Source organism: Aquarana catesbeiana, linkage group LG02 (genome assembly GCF_042186555.1).
Source record: "Aquarana catesbeiana isolate 2022-GZ linkage group LG02, ASM4218655v1, whole genome shotgun sequence".
NCBI lineage: Eukaryota > Metazoa > Chordata > Amphibia > Anura > Ranidae > Aquarana > Aquarana catesbeiana.
In genome coordinates this window covers 702,736,720-702,751,200 of record NC_133325.1, presented here as the reverse complement: position 1 = coordinate 702,751,200, position 14,481 = coordinate 702,736,720, and the positions used below count along the sequence as shown (strand labels likewise).

The window sequence follows — 14,481 nt, the reverse complement described above, 5'->3', positions numbered from 1 at the left end:
TTTGGAAATTCAAATGGCCAGTAGGTGGGCTGGAGGTCATAATTATTTACACATTACAGTGTCTCCCACCTGCTACGTGTGTTAGTGATTTCTTGAGATAAGCTTTCCAAATAATAATGAAAGCATATTCATATTAACAATAACATATACATGGTCCAAATTATATAAAATCTGCATACAGTGATTACGGATAGGACAGAATAAATAAAATGCATTTAGTTTCCTCCTAATTGAAATATGATTTCATTATCGTACATATCATTTTCTTCTTAATCTAGTATGAAACGTGCTGTTTAGAATTATCTGCAGTATAATTTGAAACATACACAGCAGGAGAATAGTAGAATCGGTCAGGTCAAATAAATAATAAGCCTATGAACTTGAAATTTATAAGGGTCTTGAAAACATCATTGCAATCACCAAAATGCAATTAGGCAGGGTTCTTTGAGGAGTCAACATAGGGAATGTTATTATTGTATTAACAAAGCTTAACATTCATTATGTGATGCAGCCATGTTAAGGGTGGATCTGGTTTAGTAATCAAATACTAATGGTTCAAAATCTGTTATTAAATGTATCAAGTTATTTCAGTAATCATCATTAAGTTGGACTGCAATTTATTACAACAATTTTTTGGACTTGGGTGTATGCTACGTATTTGCTCCGGCAACAAAAGTTTTGGACTTTGCTGAGTTTGGAACATAAAACCGAAAATATTAAATGTAACGTAGTTTAAGAGTCATATGATAAACATAAACACATACTTATACTCACTCTGATGGCAACACTCTCGACCTTGTACTCTCCTACCTATGCACTATGTGCAACCTCTCCAACAATCCTTTTCCTCTCTCTGATCACAACCTAATTAGTTTTGCTCTATCCCTGTCTTCCACCACCTCTCCCTTCAACCACCTAACAATTACCTGTTGAAACCTTCGCCATTTCAACCCTTCTCTTCTCTATTCTGCTACTGACCACCTCTATGACTAAATCTCACGCCTGTCCTGCCCCAATCTAGCTAATTCTGTCTGCAATAGATCCCTGTCCTCTGCCCCTGCTCTCCCTCCTCACTACACACAGACTCAGGCCCTGACCCCTACAACCCTGGCAAACAGATGACACTAGAAGTCTCAAAAAATGTAGCTGTGCTCTTGAGCGTCTGTGGCATAAGGCTAAGTCTCACAAGGACTTCAACCAATATAAATCTCCCCTATAAAAATACAATTCTTGCCTCCACACTGCCAAGCAGACCTATTTTATCGCACTCAATACCCCCTTCTCATCCAGTCCCCATCAACTCTTCTCTACCTTTAACTCTCTACTTATTCCTCCATTGCCTCCACCCACTAACTCACTCACTTCCCGGGAGATCACCAATCACTTCAAAAAAAAAAAAAGAAGTTTGTAATTTTCCCAAAACTTGTGGCAAAATATAAAATATTCCATTGACACAACATGCCTCTCAGCAAATAGCTTGAAGTGTCTACTCTCCAAAATAGGGTCATTTGTGGGGATTTTGGGCTATCTTGACATTTCATGGCCTCCGAAACAGTGATAGGTTGTGAGGAGCAAAATCACAATTTTACGCCTTTAGAAAGCCTGAAGGCGGTGCTTGGTTTTCGGGGGTCCTGTACACGACTAGGCTCCCAAACAGTCTCACGCATGTGGTATCCCTGTACTCAGGAGAAGCAGCATGGACTTAACATGCCTATCAGCAAATAGCTTGGGGTGTCTACTTTCTAAAAAGGGGTCATTTGGGGGGGTTTGACCTTTCCTGGTATTTTATGCACAACATTAAAAGCTTATGTCACACATCACCCGACTCTTCTAACCGCTTGAAGACAAAGCCCTTTCTGAAACTTTTTTGCTAGAAATTTTTTTGCTAGAAAATTACTTTGAACCCCCAAACATTATATTTTTTTTTTTTTTTAAGAAAAGGCCCTACGGATTAAAATGCTGGGTGTTGCAATTTTTTCTTACACAGTATTTGCACGGCGATTTTTCAAACACAAGTTTTTTGGAAAAAAAAAAGCTTTTTTTATTCGAATGCACTAAAACATACTATATTGCCCAAATGTTTGATGAAATAAAAAAGATGATCTTATGCCAAGTACACGGATACCAAACGTGCAGTGGCGACAAACTACATACATTTTTAAAAGCCTTTAAAATTCTTTACAGGTTACCACTTTAAATTTACAGAGGAGGTCTACTGCTATAATTTCTGCCCTCGATCTGACCTTTGAGGTGATACCTCACATGCAAGGTGCAATTGCTGTTTACATATGACACCAGACTGACGCTTGCATTTGCCTTTGCACAGTACAGGGGGACTGGGGTGCTTTATTTTTTTTGTTTGTTTATTTATTTTGCTTTTTTAAGCTATTTTTAAACTGTTCCGTTCATTTTTTTTTAAATCATTTTTATTGTTATCTCAGGGATTGTAAATGTCTCCCATGATACCAATAGTAATGACAGGTACTCTTTTTTGAAAAAAATGGGGTCTATTAGACCCTAGATCTCTCCTCTGCCCTCAAAGCATCTAACCACACCAAGATCGGTGTGATAAAATGCTTTCCCAATTTCCCAATGGAGCTGATTATATCCGGCAAAAACAAAGTCCTGAAATGCTCGTAGCTTCTGGTTTCTTAGGCCATAGAGATGATTGGAGCCATTCTGGTCTCTGATCAGCTCTATGGTCTGCTGGCAGAACCACCGTCTATATTCTCGGGTTCCCTTTTGGGACAGGAGAGCCAGAGAAAACCATGGAAGATGGTGGGGGGGGACATTCCCTCCCACTGCTTGTAAAAGCAGTCTAGAGGCTAATTAGCCACTAGGATTGCTTTTACATGAAAGCTGACTGCTGGCTGAAAAGAATGATACCAAGATGATACGTGCAGGTATCATTCTGTTATAACTACTCAAATTCCAGCAACATACCAGTACGTTGCTGGTCCTTGTTGGGCATATATTGTAATGTTCTTTTTTTCATGCAGCCTGAGGGCTGAACGAAAAAAAGAGATTGATCGGGGGGTATGCCCACCATTAGAATACCTCCCTTCATCTTCCCACTTCTAATGATGGGCATACATGCACCGTTTTGTTTTAACTGTGGTGGTGAAATCACCTCCTACATCACTGGAGTTCCTGATTTTCGTATTGTGAGTGCAAACGCTGTTGCTGTCAAGATGAATAAATCAGTGCTGCAGCTGAATGGCGTACCTGAAAAGCAAACAATGGCAACGATAAAACATTAATTCAATAAAACAACTTGATTTTTTAGCGCAATCTGTGCCTAAAAAATATATGCCGAAGCATGGGGGCAATCCGCCCCAATGTTAGGAGCAAATCGCTCCTCCACCCCTGCCCACATACTTCTGCATATATGCTCTTTTTTTTTCAACTGTGGTGGTGAAATCACCTCCTACAGCGTTGGAGTCACGGCTTTACATATAGTGGGGGCAAACGCTGTTGCTGTCAGAATAAATAAACCAGTGCTGCAGCTGAATGTTAAACGAATAGTGGTTAACAATAAAACAAAGTAACATTACAGTATAACAGTAAGACATACCATACCTGCAAAGCAAATACAATAAAACATAGTAAAAATAAAACATTACAGTTCTAAAATACAGTAACAATAGAGAGAGAACAATAGATATAGAACAATAGAGAGTGAACAATAGAGAGCGAACATAAGACAGAGAACAATAGAGAGAGAAGGAAAATAAAACCACAACTATTTTTGGCTTTTTTATTTTTTTTTGTGTTTTTGTGTGTTTTTTTGCACTTTTATATAAACTGTAAACGTTCCAGGTTAGGGTCTCTCAAAATGTGATAGTCATCTCAGCTTTCGAGACCCTGTGTAAGTGTGCCCTAGGACTGTGCAATGCTGCACCCTACGCTAACACTCCACTAGTGTGTGGTAGCATTCGAAACATTCACCAATGCAAAGACCAGGTTGGTCAGGAGAGGAGGGTCAATAAAAGCGCCTATATCTGCGTTTTTTGCAGACACAACATCTTCTTTGGGGATTTCTTTGGATAGAGGTACTAAGGAGGACATACGGAAAATGCCTCTCATGCAGCTGGCTCACTGGATTTGAATTGGGAAGTTGGGCCACAGCACCGTCTTTAAACAGAAGGGCTGCGATGATTTCTTCCTGGAATTTAAGGAAGGATCCAGTTCGTCCTGAAGCTTTGTATAGCACATAAGCATTCAGCAGAGCCAACTGGAATAAATATAGACACTTTTTATACCAGCGTCTGGCCTTACAGGCAATTAGGTACAGCGCCAACAACTAGTCGTTGAGGTCCACCCCGCCCATGTTAAGGGCTTATTCATGGACACAGAGGGGTTTCTCCACAACACCAGTCACCGTTTGAATTTGGACCGTCGTGTCTGCGTGAAGGGAGGACAGAATGAAAACATTCTTATTATCCCTCCACTTCACAGTGAGCAAATTATTACATCTCAAGCAGGCTCTCTCCCCAGCCTAAGATGGGAATCTACAGCCGCTGGGGTAAGTCCCGGCGATTAGATCGCACAGTGCCACGTGCGCCAATTCCATGATCAAACAAGTGACTAAAAAGTGGCACGCTTATGTAATAATTGTCCACATACAAGTGGTACCCCTTTCCGAATAAGGGTGACACCAAGTCTCACACAATCTTACTAGCACTCCCTATGTAGTCTGGGCGGCTCTACGTAACTATCTCTTCCCTCGTAAACCATAAAACTATATGTATAGCCTATTGCCCTGTCACAGAGCTTATACATCTTGACCCCATATCTGGCATGCTTGCTGGGAAAATACTGTTTGAATGACAAGCGGCCAGAAAACTTAATCAGGGATTCATCAACGCAGACAGCTTGATCGGGAGTAAACAAGGCTGCAAACTGCTGGTTGAAGTGGTTTACGAGGGGCCAAATTTTTTAGAGCCGATCGTATTCAGGGTCACCCCGAGGACAACAGAGTTCATTGTCTTTGAAATGCATGAACCACAAGATCTGCTCGTATATTGTCCTGGTCATGGAGGCACAGAACAAGGGCGTATGGCGAATTGAGTCAGTGGACCAATATGACCGCAACTCACTTTTTGTAATTATGCCCATGAGGAGGAATGGGCCCAGGAAGGTCTTTAATTTGGAGACCGTAATAGGTCTCCAATCTCTGGCAAGGGTCAACTGGGGATTAGCGGCGATGAATTGACCAGCATACAAATTACTTTGGTCCACAATAGATCTATAGAGATCTTCTGTGAAAAACAGCGAATAAAAATCAAGTGACGTAAAATCAACTGTTTCCACATGAATTCCGGGTTGGCCAATGAATGGGGGAAGCATGGGTGCTGCAGAAGTGGTGGGCTCCCAATTCAAATTGGCAAATGCAGCAGGAAGGGCACTATAGGCTCGACAGGGCCTGTCTTTGTCTTCTTGGTAGCTGCGGGACACTAGTTGTGCTAGCCACCTCACCAGCTTGAACTGCACTTATGGGACTCGCCATGTCACCAAGTGTTACTGCAGTGCTAGATGTATGACCAGGATGTACTAGGCCGCTGGTGCTTGCCAGTTCACCAGAAGGATGAGCGGCACTAGTACTGGCTCTCTGCTCCATACAAGAGTCCTGCGGTTCTTGCACCTCAACAACAGCAGAAGAACGGGGTCGGGTACGCCTGACCTTGGCAGAGACTCACAGGAAAAAAGAGCACCTGACTGTCAGCGACTGCTTCAAATGCTACCAGAAAAACTGCTAGCTTTTACAGGGATCAGGACTGACTCTGCAAATGCTGCAGTTATGTGTTTAGTGTTTTGTAAGTGACAGTGATCGATTGATACTGCACTTGGGTGGGCTGGGCTGGGCTGGGCGGAGGTGCTAAACGCAGGTGCTTGCAGGTATCTGGGCTGATCCTGCTAACGCTGCATTTTTGGGAGCTCTAAACTATTGGGGACGCTAATATAGTTCTGATCAGATCAAAGATATCGATCCGTGTATGGTGCGTGAGTGGGTGTTAGCACTACTGGCACTAATCTGATGCTGCCTGGAGCGACGCAGACCCTAACTGACGCTAAAACCTAACTGATATCACCCGCCGGGTGATCAGGGGGTTAAACTTTTTATTAGGTAATGTATGGCGGCTGACGCTATAAAAAAATAACTAACTAACCAGCTTCACCCGTGACACTAATACGGTGATCACTGGTGACAGGGGGTGATCAAGGAGTTAAACCTTTATTAGGGGGGTTTAGGAGGAGTCCCTAGACCTATCTAGGCCTACTACTAAGTACCCTAATGCTGATTAGTGTCACAAATGACACCAGTACAGTGATGAATCAAAACTATGAATACTGCACTGGGTGACACAGTGACAGGGAGTGAAGGGGTTAACTGGGGGGGGGGGGGCGATCGGGGTGGTGAAATGTGTGCCTACATGTACTGTGTCAGTGTAGTGTTGATGCAACTCACGTTTGGATGTCCTCTCTCCTCTCTGGAATGGAAAAGAATTCCAGAGAGGGAGATGACATCACTTCCCCTGCCTGTGTTTACACTTAAAGGTAGGGGAAGCATTTCATTAGTCAGAACCGATCAGCAGGTCCAGGCCAGCAATCATGGCCTGTGCCTGAAGACTGATCGGTTCTGAAACAAATCCGATCGTCGCATTCTGCAGCAGTAAAACTGTGGCAGCTGGTCGGGAACCTATATCCTTATAGATAACCACTATGGCAGTAGTTTAGAAAGGATGAGAGTGGGTTTACATCCACTTTAACTACTTCAGCCCCTGAAGAATTTACCCCCTTCCTGACCAGAGCGTTTTTTGCGATTCGGCACTGTGTCGCTTTAACTGACAATTGCGCGGTCGTGCGACGTTGTACCCAAACAAAATTTACGTCCTTTTTTTTCCCACACATAGAGCTTTCTTTTGGTGGTATTTGATCGCCTCTGTGGTTTTTATTTTTTGAGCTATAAACAAAAAAAAAGTGCAACAATTTTACAAAAAACACAATATTTTGTACTTTTTGCTATAATAAATATCCCCATTTTTTTTTTAAAAAAGCAAATTTTTTCTCAGTTTAGGCCGATATGTATTCTTCTACATATTTTTGGTTAAAAAAAAAAATCGCAATAAGCGTATATTGATTGGTTTGCGCAAAAGTTATAGCGTCTACAAAATAGGGGATATCTTTATAGCATTTTTATTTATTTATTTTTTACTAGTAATGGCGGCGATCTGCGATTTTTATCATGACTGCGACATTATGACGGACTCATTGGACAATTTTGACACATTTTTGGAACCACTGGCATTAATACAGCGATCAGTGCAATTCAAAATGTATTGATTACTGTAAAATTGTCACTGGCAGTGAAGGGGTTAACACTAGGGGGCGGTGAAGGGGTTAACTATGTTCCCTAGGAGGTGATTCTAACTGAAGGGGGAGGGGACAAACTAGAGGAAGTGACGGATCGTGGTTCCTAGCTAATAGGAACACACAATCTGTCACTCCTGTCAGAACAGAACACACACACTTCCCTGTTCTGTCTCTCCTGGTCACAATCGCTCGTGGCTGGCGGTCATCGCGACCATCGGCCCTGAGCATCGGCACACCCACTGTGCAGCGGGCGCACGCATCTGCTATCCGGACCCCGTGAGCCATTGTACAGCTACGTGGTTTTGCGCAGGGGAGCCAACCTGCCGCAGTATAACTGTGGCAGCTGGTCTGAAAGCAGTTAATGGCCCTGTAATCTATTTTTCTCAAAATGTTTTCTTTTTGTGTTTTCTGCCTACTTGTAATGTCTTTTTCTGGCTCCCGCACCTCTCCTTTTTTTCCCCCAATGTCCTCTTCAGGCTCCCATGCCTCTCCTTTTGCTTGGAACATGTAGTACATATTAGTTGTGGTCATCTGCACTGTTCTATACACATCCCGTAGTCCTTAGTCCATCTTGGAAGAGAGCAAGAGAGGGTGGCTATGTTCCTATATATAGTGGGGACCAAGGAGAATGAACGTAGCCACCATCTAACAAGAAGTTGGATCACAAAAGCGAAAGAAAAAAAGGAATTTGGAGGGGGGATTTTTTTGTTAAGTATTGCTAGGTTATTCATCTGTATAATTTTATGCAGTGCTGACATTATGACATTCTTCACGTTTTTTTGTATGATCATCAAAGACTTATTTCAGGCTTTTTAAACCCATTATTGGCTTTTGCCAATTTACCTGGAAAGCTTTGCCCCTGCCTACCTCTTCTGGTCAGTGACTCTTACAAATCCACACGTCATTCTTTTGATTGCTCTGTTTGTTTGCTCTGACAGTAGAACTGATCTTTGTACCCATCATTGAAGCTGTAGCCTTTAAATGACCTCTAGGAAAATTATATAGTGATTGAAATTGCTTTTTTTTAAAAAAAGTTTTATAGAAAACAAACAACAGAGACAGAGAGCATAATGAAATATATGTTATATGACCCTGGAATGTACAGTAATGAGTTATTCAATTAACGTGATATAATTCTGTGTTTATTGTACTGTACATTTAAATGTAGATACATCTTCCATACATAGTGGGTATTTGACGTATAATTGTTAATAAAAAAGCAGTATATTAAAGAGTAACTCCACTTTTATTGAGAAAAAAACATTCCCCTCTCGGTGATCAATGTACACTATAAGGATTTTAACAAACTTTGTTGCAGATTCCTACCTTTTTTTATTCTGAAGGAATAACTGTGTGTCTGTATCCTTGTGAAAAGTGAATCTAATGGGATTGGTTTCATAATTATCAATCAGCTACTGCACTTGCGGGGCTCTATTGAGGAAATTTGCAGGGTCTGCATCCTTTTATATATGATTTACTATTGGAAGTAGTTCACAAAAAATATTGGCGTATAACACGCATTTTTTCACCCTGAAAATTGTGTGTAAATAGTGTGTGTGCGTTATACGCCGATACTGCAATTTTGTTTGCCTAGGAGGGAACAGGGAGAGGGACAGGACGAGAGCCATCAGATTACATACAACGCAGTGGCGGCTGGTGAAGTTTTAGGATGGGGGGGCGCCAGACCCCGCCCTTCCTTTTTGACCCCTCCCACTTGATGGAAATGGGCGTGGTTTCAGCGAAATAGTGGGCGTGGCTCTAAGGTGGTGTGGTTAGCGTCTGAGATGAACGAGGGATGGAGGGAGAGGGCGAGGGAGAGAGGGACAGCAGGCCTAGATCCTACACAACAAAAGAAATGTGTATTCTACAAAGTTTAACAATCAGCAGATAAAGATACTCCAAACACCTGGTGTTAGCGCTTCAATCATCCCGGCACCATGGTTGTTATGGTGTCAGGATGATTGAAGCTCATTATTACTATTATTACATTGTAATATAAAATGAAATCGTTCAACTCACCATAATGCAGAATCAGTGGGAGCCCCGAGTGTGTCACTAGCCACGTCGCCTGTCACCAGATGCCATCAGGTGTCCCCAGCAGTCCCTTCTTACATGCAGCCTGTGTCACATCAAATGCAGCCTCTGTCACATCAAATGCAGCCTCTGTCCCCCCCCCAAAATGCAGCCTCTGTCCCCTTACATCAGAGTTGCCATCAGTGTCCCCCCACAGCATGTGTCCCCATCAGAGCCCCCCACAGCAGGTGTCCCCCACAGCAGGGTGTCTCCATCAGAATCCCCCCACAGCAGGTGTCCCCATCAGAGTCCCCCCACAGCATGTGTCCCCATCAGAGCCCCCCACAGCAGGTGTCCCCCACAGCAGGGTGTCCCCATCAGAGTCCCCCCACAGCAGGTGTCCCCATCAGAGTCCCCCCACAGCAGGTGTCCCCATCAGAGTCCCCCCACAGCAGGTGTCCCCATCAGAGTCCCCCCACAGCAGGTGTCTCCATCAGAGCCCCCCACCAGAGCCCCCCACAGAAGGTGTCCCCTATCAAAGCCCCCCACAGCAGGTGTCCCCCATCAAAGCCCCCACAGCAGGTGTCCCCCATCAGAGCCCCCCACAGCAGGTGTCCCCTATCAAAGCCCCCCACAGCAGGTGTCCCCCATCAGAGTCCCCCCACAGCAGGTGTCTCAATCAGAGTCCCCCCACAGCAGGTGTCCCCATCAGAGTCCCCCCACAGCAGGTGTCCCCATCAGAGCCCCCCACAGCAGGTGTCCCCCATCAGAGCCCCCCACCAGAGCCCCCCACAGCAGGTGTCCCCTATCAAAGCCCCCCACAGCAGGTGTCCCCTATCAAAGCCCCCCACAGCAGGTGTCCCCCATCAGAGTCCCCCCCACAGCAGGTGTCCCCCATCAGAGTCCCCCCCACAGCAGGTGTCTCCATCAGAGTCCCCCCCACAGCAGGTGTCTCCATCAGAGTCCCCCCACAGCAGGTGTCCCCTATCAAAGCCCCCCACAGCAGGTGTCCCCTATCAAAGCCCCCCACAGCAGGTGTCCCCTATCAAAGCCCCCCACAGCAGGTGTCCCCTATCAAAGCCCCCCACAGCAGGTGTCCCCATCAGAGCCCCCCACAGCAGGTGTCCCCCATCAAAGCCCCCCACAGCAGGTGTCCCCCATCAGAGTCCCCCCACAGCAGGTGTCCCCTATCAAAGCCCCCCACAGCAGGTGTCTCAATCAGAGTCCCCCCACAGCAGGTGTCCCCATCAGAGTCCCCCCAAAACAGGAGTCGCCCATCAGAGCCCCCCACAGCAGGTGTCCCCCATCAGAGCCCCCCACCAGAGCCCCCCACAGCAGGTGTCCCCTATCAAAGCCCCCCACAGCAGGTGTCCCCCATCAGAGTCCCCCCCACAGCAGGTGTCCCCCATCAGAGTCCCCCCCACAGCAGGTGTCTCTATCAGAGTCCCCCCCACAGCAGGTGTCTCCATCAGAGTCCCCCCACAGCAGGTGTCCCCTATCAAAGCCCCCCACAGCAGGTGTCCCCTATCAAAGCCCCCCACAGCAGGTGTCCCCTATCAAAGCCCCCCACAGCAGGTGTCCCCTATCAAAGCCCCCCACAGCAGGTGTCCCCTATCAAAGCCCCCCACAGCAGGTGTCCCCTATCAAAGCCCCCCACAGCAGGTGTCTCCATCAGAGCCCCCACAGCAGGTGTCCCCCATCAGAGCCCCCCACAGCAGGTGTCCCCTATCAAAGCCCCCACAGCAGGTGTCCCCCATCAGAGTCCCCCCACAGCAGGTGTCCCCCATCAGAGCCCCCCACAGCAGGTGTCCCCCATCAGAGCCCCCCACAGCAGGTGTCCCCCATCAGAGCCCCCCACAGCAGGTGTCCCCCATCAGAGTCCCCCCACAGCAGGTGTCCCCCATCAGAGCCCCCCACAGCAGGTGTCTCAATCAGAGTCCCCCCACAGCAGGTGTCCCCATCAGAGTCCCCCCAAAACAGGAGTCGCCCATCAGAGCCCCCCACAGCAGGTGTCCCCCATCAGAGCCCCCCACCAGAGCCCCCCACAGCAGGTGTCCCCTATCAAAGCCCCCCACAGCAGGTGTCCCCCATCAGAGTCCCCCCCACAGCAGGTGTCCCCCATCAGAGTCCCCCCCACAGCAGGTGTCCCCCATCAGAGTCCCCCCACAGCAGGTGTCCCCCATCAGAGCCCCCCACAGCAGGTGTCCCCCACAGCAGGTGTCTCAATCAGAGTCCCCCCACAGCAGGTGTCCCCATCAGAGTCCCCCCAAAACAGGAGTCGCCCATCAGAGCCCCCCACAGCAGGTGTTCCCCATCAGAGCCCCCCACCAGAGCCCCCCACAGCAGGTGTCCCCCATCAGAGCCCCCCACCAGAGCCCCCCACAGCAGGTGTCCCCTATCAAAGCCCCCCACAGCAGGTGTCCCCCATCAGAGTCCCCCCCACAGCAGGTGTCCCCCATCAGAGTCCCCCCCACAGCAGGTGTCCCCCATCAAAGTCCCCCCACAGCAGGTGTCCCCCATCAGAGTCCCCCCACAGCAGGTGTCCCCCATCAGAGTCCCCCCCACAGCAGGTGTCCCCCATCAGAGTCCCCCCCACAGCAGGTGTCCCCCATCAAAGTCCCCCCACAGCAGGTGTCCCCCATCAAAGTCCCCCCACAGCAGGTGTCCCCCATCAGAGTCCCCCCACAGCAGGTGTCCCCATCAGAGTCCCCCCACAGCAGGTGTCCCCATCAGAGTCCCCCCACAGCAGGTGTCCCCATCAGAGTCCCCCCACAGCAGGTGTCCCCGTCAGAGTCCCCCCACAGCAGGTGTCCCCGTCAGAGTCCCCCCACAGCAGGTGTCCCCGTCAGAGTCCCCCCACAGCAGGTGTCCCCGTCAGAGTCCCCCCACAGCAGGTGTCCCCGTCAGAGTCCCCCCACAGCAGGTGTCCCCGTCAGAGTCCCCCCACAGCAGGTGTCCCCATCAGAGTCCCCCCACAGCAGGTGTCCCCATCAGAGTCCCCCACAGCAGGTGTCCCCATCAGAGTCCCCCCACAGCAGGTGTCCCCATCAGAGTCCCCCCACAGCAGGTGTCCCCATCAGAGTCCCCCCACAGCAGGTGTCCCCATCAGAGTCCCCCCACAGCAGGTGTCCCCATCAGAGTCCCCCCACAGCAGGTGTCCCCATCAGAGTCCCCCCACAGCAGGTGTCCCCATCAGAGTCCCCCCACAGCAGGTGTCCCCATCAGAGTCCCCCCACAGCAGGTGTCCCCATCAGAGTCCCCCCACAGCAGGTGTCCCCATCAGAGTCCCCCCACAGCAGGTGTCCCCATTAGAGCCCCCCACAGCAGGTGTCCCCATCAGAGTCCCCCCACAGCAGGTGTCCCCATCAGAGTCCCCCCACAGCAGGTGTCCCCATCAGAGTCCCCCACAGAAGGTGTCCCCATCAGAGTCCCCCCACAGCAGGTGTCCCCATCAGAGTCCCCCCACAGCAGGTGTCCCCATCAGAGTCCCCCCACAGCAGGTGTCCCCATCAGAGTCCCCCCACAGCAGGTGTCCCCATCAGAGTCCCCCCACAGCAGGTGTCCCCATCAGAGTCCCCCCACAGCAGGTGTCCCCATCAGAGTCCCCCCACAGCAGGTGTCCCCATCAGAGTCCCCCCACAGCAGGTGTCCCCATCAGAGTCCCCCCACAGCAGGTGTCCCCATCAGAGTCCCCCACAGCAGGTGTCCCCATCAGAGTCCCCCCACAGCAGGTGTCCCCATCAGAGTCCCCCCACAGCAGGTGTCCCCATCAGAGTCCCCCCACAGCAGGTGTCCCCATCAGAGCCCCCCACAGCAGGTGTCCCCCATCAGAGTCCCCCACAGCAGGTGTCCCCCATCAGAGCCCCCCACAGCAGGTGTCCCCCATCAGAGCCCCCCACAGCAGGTGTCCCCCATCAGAGCCCCCAACAGCAGGTGTCCCCCATCAGAGCCCCCAACAGCAGGTGTCCCCCATCAGAGCCCCCAACAGCAGGTGTCCCCCATCAGAGCCCCCAACAGCAGGTGTCCCCATCAGAGTCCCCCAACAGCAGGTGTCCCCATCAGAGTCCCCCAACAGCAGGTGTCCCCATCAGAGTCCCCCAACAGCAGGTGCCCCCATCAGAACCCCCCCCACAGGAGGGTGTCACCATCAGAACCCCCCCACAGCAGTTGTCCCCATCAGAGCCCCCCACAGCAGTTGTCCCCATCAGAGCCCCCCCTCAGCAGGTGTCTCCCCGATTCTCCACACAGCGGTACTTACCTTCAGTCTCCTGCGGTGTCCTCCTCCTCACACTGGCACCAGCATTCTTCCTGCTTCCTCTCTCGGGCGCAATGAGAGAGAGAACCAGGAAGTGACATCTGCCTCAGGGCAGATGTCAATCAAATCTGAAGTGCCAAGTAGCTTCCGCCCGGCGCCTGTAGTATGTATTGCTATGGCCGAGCGGAAGCTACTCGGCGCTTCAGAAAACGCCCCAAGGCGGGCTAAACGCCCGCAAATGCAATCTCGTGATTGCATAGACGTGGCGCTTCCTATAAGTGCACTGTGTCCGGCGTCGCACTGTATCCGGCGTCTGAACACAGTGCACTTAAGGACCTTTTTTTTCCTTTTTTTTTTTTTTTAAAGGGCCAGTATTAAAAAATTTTTTTTTTTTGACTTTTTTTTTTTTTTTTTTGCTGCCTGGAGGGGGGGGCGGCGCCCAGGCGCCCCCTATGGACGGGCCGCCACTGATACAACGAGAATCTCTTGTTTGCTCAGCGGCCTCTGTAATGGGAAGTCCTGTTTCCTGGGCCGGCATTGGACCAGTGTTCTGTCTATCATAGAAGTTGGTCCAGGAGGCGGGGCTTTGCATTAAAGAGGCCGCCCAGTAAACAGGAGATTCTCGCTGTATGTAATCTGACAGCGCTTGTCCTGCCCCCCTCCCTGTCCCCCCTGAGGCAGCACTAATCTGAGGTGAGGCTGCAGATGGGCACTGATCAAGCTGCATTGATGGGCAATTGTGAGGCTGCAGATGGACTTTAAATAGGCTGCATTGAAGGACAATTGTGAGTCTGCAGATTGGCATTGATCAAGCTGCATTGATGGACAATTGTGAGGCT

General features: G+C 49.2%; 1 long non-coding RNA gene across 1 annotated transcript; it reads right to left on the bottom strand.

Annotated features, from left to right (window-relative positions):
- Nucleotides 1-9,392: 9,392 nt before the first annotated feature.
- Nucleotides 9,393-14,053, bottom strand: LOC141130075 (uncharacterized). The gene is made up of 2 exons (XR_012241978.1): nt 13,646-14,053; nt 9,393-9,493 (listed from the first exon to the last, which is right to left on the bottom strand). It is a non-coding gene; the product is annotated as an uncharacterized lncRNA (long non-coding RNA).
- Nucleotides 14,054-14,481: the final 428 nt, after the last annotated feature.